Source organism: Cibotium barometz, chromosome 31 (assembly GCF_041138505.1).
Source record: "Cibotium barometz isolate CiBa-2024 chromosome 31, ASM4113850v1, whole genome shotgun sequence".
NCBI classification, from domain to species: Eukaryota; Viridiplantae; Streptophyta; class Polypodiopsida; order Cyatheales; family Cibotiaceae; genus Cibotium; species Cibotium barometz.
Genome location: NC_141076.1, coordinates 45662602 through 45676152, shown reverse-complemented (window position 1 = coordinate 45676152; position 13551 = coordinate 45662602). Strand labels below are relative to the sequence as shown.

Here is a 13551-nt window from a genome sequence, read left to right as displayed (position 1 = left end):
CAATCTTTTTTTCCTTGGGACTCATCAATTAGCTCCTCATTCATTTTAGGTATGTAAGGTTTGACTTTGATGTACATGTTTGGTAATCTACCTATATTTAACTGGACATCTACCTTCCCTCCATGTGGAGAAATTTTTTTGTCTTCTACCTGGCGTCAACCCCCCTCCACATGGCTTGACCACCTTTGCACTGCGCTGCCTTCCTCTGTCCGTTGGGCAGGCTACCCCTCCATGCTGAGTTGAGAGCCGCCTCTTTCAACCTCTCCTCTGTCAAAGCGCAGGTTGCAGGGCCACCACTCCATGCAGAGGCGCCTCCTTCAATGTGGGCAGCTAAATTTGAATTCGAGCGACCTTTCCTCTTCGAGCGACCTTTCCTTCTTCGTTCCTATTGTACTTCGTTTCTATTCATCCTAAGAACTGTGTGCTATGTCCGATTGGTGAGCTCTCTCTCTCTCTCTCTCTCTCTCTCTCTCTCTCTCTCTCTCTCTCTCTCTCTCTCTCTCTCTCTCTCTCTGTTGTTGTTGTAGGTTGTTTGCAAGCCTTCCCGACACTTTCGAGCACTTCTATCGACCATGTCGCTTTTTCTGAAGGAAGTCCGTTTCAAGCGTTTCTATTGACCGTGTCGCTTTCTCTGAAGGAAGTCCGTCTCTTTTATGTTGCTTCTTCTTTTCTTTTTGCACAAGGTACGGGGGTTTCTGTTTTTTTTTTTTACATTGAGGTCACTTTTGTTTTCTTCCCGCGTAAGGTGGTTGCATGGTGTTTCTTTCCGTCGTGTGTGTGTGTGTGTGTGTGTGCATGTGCGTGTGCATGTGCGTGTGACGTGTGCGTGTACGTGTGCGTGTGCGTGTGTGTGTGCATGTGCGTGTGTGTGTGTGTGTGTGTGTGTGTGTGTGTGTGTGTGTGTGTGAGAGAGAGAGAGAGAGAGAGAGAGTATATGCATCATTCTATGCATTAACGGTGGTATGCATTAACTTCGTGTGTGTGTGTGTGTGTTTGTGTGTGTGTGTGTGTGTGAGAGAGAGAGAGAGAGAGAGAAAGAGAGAGATTGATTTCACTTTGTGAGTGTGGGTGTGTGTGTGTGTGAAATATACAAATAACATATCTGCAGCAGAACCCAAAGATTTCGAGAACCTAAACAATCTTGATAAATGAAATGTTTAACATGATTATAAAACAAGAGTATTGCTACAATAATCATGTTATCAATATTATGAGACAATCTCTCAGGTAGTACACCATGTGTCCAAGAGCTTAGATTGCGAGATATTTGAGAGGGTAGAACCTGTTACCTGCATCCATCCAACACAGACAAACAGATAGTTAGCATGTGTGTGTCTTACAGGTGTCTTAGGCCATACCACGTGTTGTAGGTCACTCAAGTACCCCAAAGTTTAAACTAAAGTTGGGTTAATTAGTCCCAGAATAATCCAATCGCGAGTCCATTCCAAAATTCGGATAACCCGTGGGCCAGTAAGTAATCTTCCATAAGAAATGCATAACAATCCACAAAGTGGATAGTCATATGAGTCTTCATACCTATACAAGTCATTAGTAATATAGATAGGCATCATAATGCATCCTATTGATCAGACTAGCATAAGATTTAGAAGTAAGTAACCTACAAGGTATCAACATACAAAGTGCCAATATACCCAAACCGGTATGGAGCTATAATCCAAAAAATAAATTCAATCATGTTTAAGTAATGGAAACAAATATATACATACCAATCAGTAAACCATTATAGACCGTAGCGCCAGTTACACATATCAAGCCACAAAAAATCAAACCCGAAAATAAATATACATCAAAATGTATGGTCAGCAAACAACAGAGCTAAAACCATAAGTCGTTACACATTTAACTAGTCGACAAAATTCATAGTACACGTATCCAGAGAAATCTACAGAAACTAGTCAAAGTACTAATCCATAAAATCGCAGCATGCACAAATTCGCATGCACAAATTTAGCACAGAAAAAATCCAAACAAATTATCTAAACTAGCAAGCCGAGTTTAATACTCGGCTAATACAAGCCTTCTCAGGCCCTTTCCAATAAAGCCTAACAATTAATTTATCAGAAGACACAGAAAGGTTAATCCGAACTGCAAACCATTTTGGTTATGTAATCCAAACATAATTACAAAAATAGGGGTTAGACAATTCATCAACAAAGTCATCAGAAAAGCCTGACATCAAGCGTACCCATTCACAATATTTTGTGAAGGTCGAGATAAAAAAATATACAACATGCATGTGCAATATTTAACATTAAAAAAATGATAACATAAGATAGTGCATGCAGGTTTTTAGTATGGATAAATAGTTTATGAAGAGAACCAGGATGGTTCTCAAAATACCTTCAACATGCATATGCCATAACCAAGAACCCATCAAATGGTTTTCACAAGTGTCAATATCACAAAAGGTACATAATTAATCAACGATAGTAGGGCAAGAAGGCCACAAACCCCTAGCTAAAATACATGAGAATAAGAACTTCCCACAGAAGCCAATACCAGTGGCATGGCAGGAGAACTCGTAAAACACACAGGCTAAGTGAGTGCAGTGAACTCACAAGCAGAAAGGCCATTTTATATCTGCCATGAGCTGAAGAAGCCATGCTAACACTGCCTTGTGGTCTCAATGAGGATCCGTTAATTTGTAGAGCTCCCTCCTTAGGTCCCGCCAAGCAATACTCAGAAACATATTGCCCCATAATCAGATACCGCCAAACAAGAGATAATGCAGCATTTTGCCTCCAAAATGACAACCATGCAAGAGAAGTGTGTTTGTGTGTGCGAGTCTATGTATCCACGAGCCCATGCATGCCGTGCAATAAGTGTTGCTCATGCCCCATCAATACGATTTACATCAATATTAGGATAGAGGTAGCAATCATTATACTACACCTTGAAACCTACGAGGTTTTAAAAAAACCCATAAATTGATATCATATATACTTAGGTTAGTTTAAATAAAAGCTAAATGAAATGTGTGTGTGTGTGTGTGTGTTTGTGCATCTATAAGTGTGTGTGCGCGTGCGTGAGAGAGAGAGAGAGTACATACATACATTTTGTTCATTATGACTAATAGTATATGCATCTTTATATGCATTAACTTGTGTGTGTGTGTGTGTGTGTGTGTGTGTGTGTGTGTGTGTGTGTGTGTGAGAGAGAGAGAGAGAGAGAGAGAGAGAGAGAGAGAGAGAGAGGTTATGTGGGGTTATGATTGAAGAATAAAATCTAATAACATTTTTCATCGAGTTTTTCTTCATTATGAATAATAGTATATGTATTATTCTATGATAATGGTCTATATGAGAGTGATATGTACATGAAGCACCACATTTTTCTTCATTATCAATAATAGTATATGCATTATTCTATCTACATGAGAGTGACCATCATCATAGAATAAAGCTTAAAAACATGCATGAAGTAAAGAGATGTTCAATTGGTATCTTATGAGTACGTGTGTAGTGCATGAGTACATATACATGTAACACATAGATCGCACACAGATGCACAATGCACAATCACATGCTATTTGTAGTTATTACATATATTTTTACATATATTTGTAGTAAAGTTTATACACCTACCTTGAAGATAAATATATATATATGTGTGTGCTGACAAAGACATGCCACCTACACTCACACACATGTAGATACATGTAACACATAAATCACACATGGATGCACATGCTCAATCACATGGTAATTTGAAATGTAATATTCATCTTTAATTGAAGTTTCAATGAAAATTTACATGTTTGTTACCTTTGATTGCATGAGAGAGAGAGAGAGAGAGAGAGAGAGAGTGTGTGTGTGTGTACATACATACATTTTGTTCATTATGAATAATAGTATATGCATCATTCTATGCATTTAAGGCGGTGGCATGCATTAACTTTGGGGTGTGTGCGTGTGTGCGTGCGCGAGAGAGAGAGAGAGAGAGAGAGAGAGAGAGAGAGAGAGAGGTTATGTGGGGTTGTGATTGAAGAATAAAATTTGATAACATTTTTCATCGAGTTTTTCTTCATTATGAATAATAAATAGTATATGAGAGTGATATATACATGAAGCACCACATTTTTCTTCATCATGAATAATAGTATATGCATTATTCTACAACGATGGTCTACATGATAGTGACCATCGTCATGGAATAAAGCTAATAAGCATGCATGAAGTAAAGAGATGTTCAATTGGTAGTGCATGAGTGCATGTAACACATAGATCACACATGGATGCACATGCACAATCACATGCTATTTGAAACGGACTTCATGAAAAATTAAATTTCATTTTTTTTTTGCCGCATGAACTGGTGTTCCACGTCGTGAAATGGTTTTCACGCGTGAACCGGACGGACTTCACGTCGTGGAAATTAAATTTTGATTTATGTATGTATATATATATATATATATATATATATACATTGGCCGCGTGAACTGGTGTTTCATGCCGTGAAACGGTTTTCACGCGTGAACCGGACTTCACGTGGAAATTAAATTTTGATTTTTTATTTTTGATATTTTTTTCGCGTGAACTAGTGTTTTACTCCATGAAACGGTTTTCACGTATGAACCGGACTTACGTGGAAATTAAATTTTAATTTTTTTAATTTTTTACTACTTGAACTGGTGTTTCACGCTGTGAAACGGTTTTCACGCGTGAATCGGACTTCACGTGGAAATTAAATTTTGATTTTTTTTTTAGTCTAGTGGGAAATACGAATTTTCCTTTTGGAGGGAATATTTTTTGAATTTAAAATGAAAGGGATATGGACATTTTCCCAAAAAGGTAAGTGGAATAAAAAAAGTCAACCTTTTAATGACACCCCTTACACCCTTCATAAATGACTCCCAAAATGGACAATTGACAACTCATGAGCATCTTCTCATTGAATGCTCATTAGCCTTAATGAGTTATGTAAAAAAGTGATTAAGGATTAATCATTTCACTAATCTTTCTCTCTTTTACACTAATCAAGGACTCTAATTAACCACTAATCTCTAATTAATTCACACAATTAAGCATACCATTGGATAGAGCAAGAAAAAACTAATCTTTGTGCATTAACCATTGTGTAAATTAATCTAAATTAGGAGATTAATTAGACTCTTAATTATAGTCTCCGGCAAAATTAAGCAGAGTCAAATTTCTCCAATTGATCAAAAAATTGATGTTATTAAGTGGTTTGATGTATCTAGATGCTCTCAAAACACTCAAAATCCTCAATTTCGACTACTCATATGATCAATTTAGACCCCAATTAACACTAATTTTTTAGCCTCTTGAACAAGATTAATCACCCTTAATGACAAAAATCAGTCCATTAAGAGAAATTAGTCAAATTCAAGGGTTTTTCGATGGTTTTAAGAAATTCTTTGAAAGATTAAGCTACTCCTAATGCTTGCTAACACTCTAATCCAAACAATTTCAACAAAAAACACACAATTAAACTAAAATTAATGATCTTAGATCTATGTTTAAACTAAAGAGAGCTAACATTCACTAAGAAATGCATTCTCTTGCATTATTTGATGCAATGGATGCAAACTAAGCCTAATACAAACTATGTGCAAGCCTTAAGAACATGAAAAACCACAAAAACAACAACAAAAACACAAATTAATCTAAAAATTAAATAAAAAGCATTCTTTTCAAAAATAAAAAAGAGAGCTATTCTATACCAAATCTCACACAATTCACCATCAAATCCACATCTTTTTCATGGGAAACCACTAATCAAGATAATGGGCAATGGGTTATGCGTAGATTAGAGGCAAAATGATGGAAAAAGCCAAGGGATGGCTCCTCGGCAATGACGCCAAAAATGTTATGGCTCACCCTAACCCTCCTTAAAACACATCCTAAAAGAGATTACCTGGTGACCCACAACTGTCATGAGGATCTTTCCAATGGCCGAGCTCGTAACCCTTAAGATCTCCAAGCTCTACAACTCCTTGAGAAGCAATTCCATCGCGTCTCCCGCGCGAGCATTGTCACACCGCCGCGTTGCACTACGGGTCCTCGTTCCTCCTCTCACCTCACTTCACTCACACACACTCACTAGCATGCATTAGGGAGAGAGATTAGCAAGAGCAAGACTCAATTGCACAATGGGAGAGTATGTTGTATTATGAGAGAAATTCACTTATATACATGGCCATAAGTGCTCACACTCACTTAAACTATGGCCGGCCGGGCACTTTAGGCTCATAAGAGCCCTAATGCTATTACAATGACTACTGTCGTAATATATCCATGAAGTATATCACTTAGGATTCATCTTAACTTGCTACCACACACTCTTGAAGCAGGAATCGCCATAAATACTCCGTCACACCATTACGGGCACCCGTCCAAGTTGTAGCTTTGGACACTATTGCTTCATATCTAGAATGTATGACCCTTTGGTGTATCTATCGTGACTCCTTGATGTAAGATAATGGCGGTAGCTCTTGTTAATCCTAGAATTAGATTAACAAGCACTTCTAAAAACTTCATAAATTTCAATGCAAGCCTTTGATGAGAGCAAATTTGCTCCACATGCAATCAAAGGCAACAAACATGTTAATGTTAATTGAAACTTCACTCAAATATCAATATTACATTTCAAATCACCATGTGATTATAGAGAAAGATTACTACAAACATATGTAAAAATATATGTAATAACTACAAATATATATGGCATAATACATATTACATTTCAAAATAGTATGTGATTGTGCATGTGCATCCATGTGTGATCTATGTGTTACATGTATCAACATATGTGAGTGAGAGTGTGTGTCTATGTGTGAGCACACACATATATACATATTTATCTTCAAGGTAGGCGTATAGAGAAAGTTTACTACAAACATATGTAAAAATATATGTAATAACTACAAATATATATGGCATAATCCAGAGTTTCACGTGGGAGAAAAAAAATTAAAATTTAATTTCCACGTGAAGTCTGGTTCACGCGTGAAAACTGTTTCACGGTATGAAACACCAGTTCACGCAGCCAAAAAAAGAACGAAATTTAATTTTTCGTGAAGTCCGGCGTGAAACATCAGTTTCACGTGGAAAAAAAAAAGCTCTGGAAAACACCTCTGTTTGGAGGCCCGTATCTCCTAAACCGTATATCCGATGAAGGCGCTCTAGGGCTCATCGGAAAGCTAACATCGAGCTCTTCAACTTTGGACCCAGTCGTCCGAAGTCAAAATCGACCATTTTGGCCTCCGACCAACAGCCTCAAAATTTGACCCGAAAATCGAGGCAAAAAAACAACCTGAAAACCACGAAAAATCACAAAAAACAGCACGAAAACGACGACGAGCCATTTTCGGGCTACTTTTTGAGAGTCTAGAGACGACAAAATCACGGAGGACTCAGGGAAACAAAGTTGTAATACTCCAAACATACTACAACTCCGTCATACAGAGTTTTTCAAAATTCCTTTTGGAACACCCTAAAAAACGTGTTGTGAAGCAGGGAAAAAATTCTCTGAATCTTTTTTTTATCTTGAGACAGTGATAGAAAATAGGTTTTAGGACCTCTTCCATCTGGGAAGTTCCTAGCATATGCTTTTTTTGGAAAAATATCTCTACTAAGAGGTCGTTCACGTGCGTATAGCACCTAAACTAATTAGGGCAAACGGACACCCGTTTGATCCAATGAAGAGTATGCCAAGCCTCTTGAGGCTATAATGGGCTATGGGAGAGTATTAAAAAAAACTATGATTGCTCATTAAGGAGCATTTAGGCACTCTGACATGGCCACGATAGAGGGATTGCCAGGGATCACACAAGGACTCAACCCAATGGCTGACATCTTCGAGCCATTGAGGTCTATGCCACCAATTCACCTCCCCATGCCATTGGCCATGCCTAAAACAAGCGTGTCATCGGGTTTTACACCCCCTGTCACTTCGATTCAATCGGCGGGCTTTGGTCCCTTGCCTAACATTCCCGCAAGTCCTATGAGTACCAACCCTTTCCTGGATGCCCACACCTTGGACATACTGAAAAGTCTAGGAAGGGGGGTGGCCCAAGGACTCAGTGAGTCTCTTCCAAACAACAAGAGCACTCACATAGGCCTCAGTGACTCATATAGAAATACGGCCGTACAAATTCCCAAAATTATGGGCAAATATGACGGAACAACAGACCCTGTTCAATTCATTCAAATGTTTGAACAGAGATGTAAAGCCTTTGGAAACCCCAACTGCCCCACTAAGGTACATGCGTTGAACTTATGCTTAGAGGGAAAAGCTAGTCGATGGTTCATCACATTTATGCCGGCAATCAAGACCAACTTCAAAACCTTGAAATCAGCCTTTATATATGGCTTTTCTAGACAAGGTGATTGACGGAGTGCAATAACAGAACTCTATTCAATTGAGCGTCAACCCAATGAATCCATTAGAGATTTTATCCTTCGGATAAAACTCTTGGACTCACGTTGTGGGAAAAATTAAACGATGTTCAATTGAGGAGATATGCTCGCCGACTCAGGACAACTGGCCGATTGGTACATGTGGCTAGTCGTGGAGATGTTGAGCCTGTTGGCTGTCCTACAGCAGGCTGACTGCTGTAGGGGGGACACATAAAATGGCCCCCAGTCCCTTGCCACATGTTGTATCATTTCCGGGATCTTCCTTGTGTATATAGAGCAGAGTTACACGCCTATATATCTCTCTCTCTTGTGCTGTTATTTTCTGCATTGTGTTTTGCTTGTGTTCTATCATTTTCGAGATCTTCCTTGTGTATATAGAGCAGAGTTACACGCCTATATCTATCTCTCTCTTGTGCTGCTATTTTCTGCATTGTGTTTTGCTCTTGTGTTCCCAGATCTGGTCATCATCTCCGCTGCATATTCTGACAGTGACATGGAATGCGATTCTCTCAGCATATGTTGAAACTACATGTTGATGCTGGCCGGAAAGACATTGTGTCTAAAGTCTTTGTTGGAAACACACTTGTGAGCATGTATGGCAAGTGTGGGAACATTGTTAGCAGAGCATGTATTCTCTGAAATTACAGGCTTTGCATTTGATGCCTTTGTTGGCAACACCCTTGTGAGCATGTATGGAAAGTGTGGGGCCACTCTAGAGGCAGAGCAAGTATTTAGTGCATTATCCCACCATGATGTTGTGACATGGAATGTGATGCTCTCAGCATATGTTGAAACTACATGATGATGCTGGCTGGAAAGACATTGTGTCTGACGTCTTTGTCAGTAACACCCTTGTGAGCATGTATAGCAAGTGTGAGAACATTGTTGAAGCAGAGCATGTATTCTCTGAAATTACAGGCTTTGCATTTGATGCCTTTGTTGGCAACACCCTTGTGAGCATGTATGGAAAGTGTGGGGCCACTCTGGAGGCAGAGCAAGTATTTGGTGCATTATCCCACCATGATGTTGTGACATGGAACGCGATGCTCTCAGCATATGTTGAAACTACATTGTGTCTGACGTCTTTGTCAGAAACACCCTTGTGAGCATGTATGGCAAGTGTGGGAACATTGTTGAAGCAGAGCATGTATTCTTTGAAATTACAGGCTTTGCATCTGATGCCTTTGTTGGCAACACCCTTGTGAGCATGTATGGAAAGTGTGGGGCCACTCTGGAGGCAGAGCAAGTATTTGGTGCATTATCCCACCATGATGTTGTGACATGGAATGCGATGCTCTCAGCATAGGTTGAAACTTGAGCAGAGCCAAGGATAGAAGGCTTTAAAGTTGTGAGCATGTATGGAAAGTGTGGGGCCACTCTGGAGGCAGAGCAAGTATTTGGTGCATTATCCCACCATGATGTTGTGACATGGAATGCGATGTTCTCAGCATATGTTGAAACTTGAGCAGAGCCAAGGATAGAAGGCTTTAAAGTTGTACTTATAGATGCTAGATGAAGGCTTGACATGGAATGCAATGCTCTCAGCATATGTTGAAACTTGAGCAGAGCCAAGGATAGAAGGCTTTAAAGTTGTACTTATAGATGCTGATGCTGGTCGGAAAGACATTGTGTCTGACGTCTGTCTCGGAAACACCCTTGTGAGCATGTATAGCAAGTGTGGGAACATTGTTGAAGCACAGGCTTTGCATCTGATGCCTTTGTTGGCAACACCCTTGTGAGCATGTATGGAAAGTGTGGGGCCACTCTGGAGACAGAGCAAGTATTTGGTGCATTATCCCACCATGATGTGACATGGAATGCGATGCTCAGCATATGTTGAAACTTGAGCAGAGCCAAGGATAGAAGGCTTTAAAGTTGTACTTATAGATGCTAGAGGAAGGCTTGATTCCAAATCACCTGACATCTGTGAGATCACCATTCAGGCATGTGCCATTTTGGCAGAGACAGAAGAAGCTCTTTTAGAGGAAGGGCGATCAACGAAGGTGATGCTGATGCCCATAGGAAAGGCTTTGCATTGGATGTTATTGTTGGCAGCACCCTTGTGAGTGTGTATGGCAAGTGTGGTGCAATTGTGGAAGCTGAGCGCATGTTTAATGCATTATCCCATCATGATGTTGTGTCATGGACTGCCATACCCTTGTCAGTATGTTGAGCAGGGAAAAGAACATATGGTTCTATAGTTGTACACACATACACACATGCAAGAGGAAGGCGTAAGTCCAGACCAACTAACATTTGTGACTGCTGTACAGGCATGTGCCACTCTTGCAAAGATGGAACTTTTCATGGAGGGGAAATCGACCAAGACAATGTCTCTTGAAATTGGTAAGGCATTACATGCTGATGCTTGTTGGAAAGGTGTCTTATCTCATGTCTTTGTCAGCAACACCCTTGTCAGTATGTATGGCAAGTGTGGGGCCACTCTTGAGGCAGAGCATGTGTTCGGTGCACTATTCCCACGCATTGTTGTGTTATGGAATGTGATTCTCTGAGCTTACGTGGAGCAGGGCCAAGGAGAGAGGGCTTTACATTTATACACACATGCAAGAAGAAGGTGCAAGTTCAGACCAGTTGACATGTGTAATTGCCCTGCAAGCATGTGCCTCCCTGGCAGAGAAAGAAGCTGCTATTTTTGTGCAGGGACGATCAACCAAGGTGATGGCTCTGGAAATTGAACGTGCATTACATGCTGATGCCCGCATGAAAGGCTTTACATTAGATGTCGTCAGCACCCTATGTGTAAGCATCTGGAGAGACACCCTCCAGTTGCATCTGTTCCATGAGACTGCATCTCGAACTGGAAGCTTGTCAAACACTTCCTCTGCCTTTAAAAGCAAGCCACAGTTGGCATACATATCCACCATGGTGCTACCAATCAAAACATCCCTTCCCAAAAAACATCTTCTAGCAATCTCATGATGTATTTCTTGACCCTTTTCTGTAGCTCCCATGCTGCCACATGCCTTCACATAAACTATGCAATCACAATGCCTAACATCAAGAATGTCATGCGTGACATTGAAGGCATGCTAAATGAGATGGGTGCTTATAGGGACAATACTAGAATTGGAAAAGATGTGCAACTTTTAGGAAAGACAGCAGGCGTACCAAACAAAGTCTCCATTGGGGGGGTCAAGTGTAGGTGTTTCCTATCGCCTGTGTTTGAGAAATGCTATGGAAAGTTGAGTACTGGAGGCGTTTGTGTGAGATAACCACTTCAAAAAAAAAAATGCAAGACAGGCTCTCATGTACAAGGAAGTTTGGGTTAATTTCAACAAACTTGTAGTGTACCTTCATTACCATAATATCCATCCTGATGAAGCTGAAGAGTATTAGGTCACCATCACTGCATTCTTTCAAAATATGTAAACACAGCAGAATTTTTTCGGAATTAAAGAAATACAATCAAGATTCAAAAGACATGTTTTCCAAAATGTTTGTGACTAATTGTCTTACATAAAATGCTTGAACAAGGTTTATATTGAAGAGATGTTTAAGTGGAATACATCCTGGTTTTCAGAGAGTTTTTGTATTGTAAGACTGGTTTCTCTTCTCTTGTGAATACCTTTGTTGAGGTGAAGGAAACCAAAATCTTCAGGGTAGCATCCATTTCCTTGTAAAAGTTGTCGAACGTCAAATAAAGACCACGAACGCTCCACTTGTATCACTTCTACCTCCTCGTTGTTCAAGAACACTGTTGTTGCAAGCATTATTGCTTCTTCACCTGTATGCTCCATTTCTCTCCACAATGTTCCTTCGCGTGCATACCTCCTGAAAGAGAAGGTCATATGCAGCTCCAAGATTTTGATGATGTACCTGAAAGAAGCAGATGAAGGGTTTAACTCTGCCTTGACCAACTCTCTTCCTGTAGAGACCTCTTTGGTCAAGCAGGCTTCTCCAAAGAGATCATGAATGATAATTTCATCACATTTTGAAAGAGTATACATTGTCCTTGTCTTCTTCATGGCTGCACTCTGTTGAAACAAATCAACAAAAACATTGAAGGGAACAAGCCATTTCACATGCACCCTTTTTGACCTGAATGTCACCTTCATGTTATTCTTTATGTCTGCTGCTGCAAGTTTTGTCCGCACAGACTCAACTGTTTGCGTGCATGGCACTGTCCACTCTTGGCTGTAGAAAGGAGGGAGAGAAATGTGAAGAAGAGCACCATATGTTTGGCCTGTTGAAGAGTCTGATAAAATTTATTGTAGAAGAAAACCTCCTTTTTTATCTGTTGGTTCATCCGGTATATTTCTTCTCCCATCTCTGCGTGCCAGACGAATAATAGACCTGTAATGCTCTCGATTGGCTACCATTCACAGATATCTGAGGGAAAGATATCTACAAAGACTGGTAAAAAATTTGATCAATACCATTGTTACAACAACAAACATAAGAAAGCAAAGTCGTTTATACTCACAGTTTGATGGGAATGACGAGTGATTCCACAATGCTAGTTGGTTTTTGTTGTAAACGTGCTGCACTTCAACGAACACCTTATTGTCAAAGGATTTGAAGGAGATGATGCGGGCCTTCCAGTGATTCTTGATGTCCCTCAACACATTCTTTTTCTTCCTGTGGGGTCCCTTCTGTGAAGGGAGAAGGGTTACCCATGAAAACCGGCTGACTTTGATGGGCTCCCATTCGTCTGATTCTGACTTTGATGGGCTCCCATTCGTCTGATTCTGACTGGGAGTTGAATATTACATACGAGTCCACGAAGCTTGTGGGTCGTCGTCTTACCTCTTGCTGAATAGTATCTCCAAGCATCTCCTTGTACTTGTCCAAGGTTATTCTACAGGATGTTCTGGGCAGCATAGGGCGAGCTGTACTGAAAGAGAAGATGCACAAAACGCAGCTCGTGAAAGAAGAGGAGACGTTTTGGGAGGGAACGTTTGTTTTGGAGGGAACTCTACTTTTGAGTGGGAAGGAGATTTAAGCATTTATGAGCAAGATTTCTCATCACGTATTCCCCTCACAGTGAGGTTAGAAAGAAGGAAAATCCTGTAGAGCTGAAGAGTCCTTGGGTACCCAATTCCAACTCTCTGATTGGTTGGGGAGTTTCTTTTCTCTCTCTAAGAAGGGGCCTTTTTTTGTTGGTTCGGGAGTTTCTTTTCTCTCTCTA

At 40.2% G+C, this 13551-nt stretch overlaps 1 pseudogene; it reads right to left on the bottom strand.

The window, feature by feature from the left end:
- Nucleotides 1-11853: 11853 nt before the first annotated feature.
- Nucleotides 11854-13244, bottom strand: LOC147620925 (uncharacterized; annotated as a pseudogene).
- Nucleotides 13245-13551: the final 307 nt, after the last annotated feature.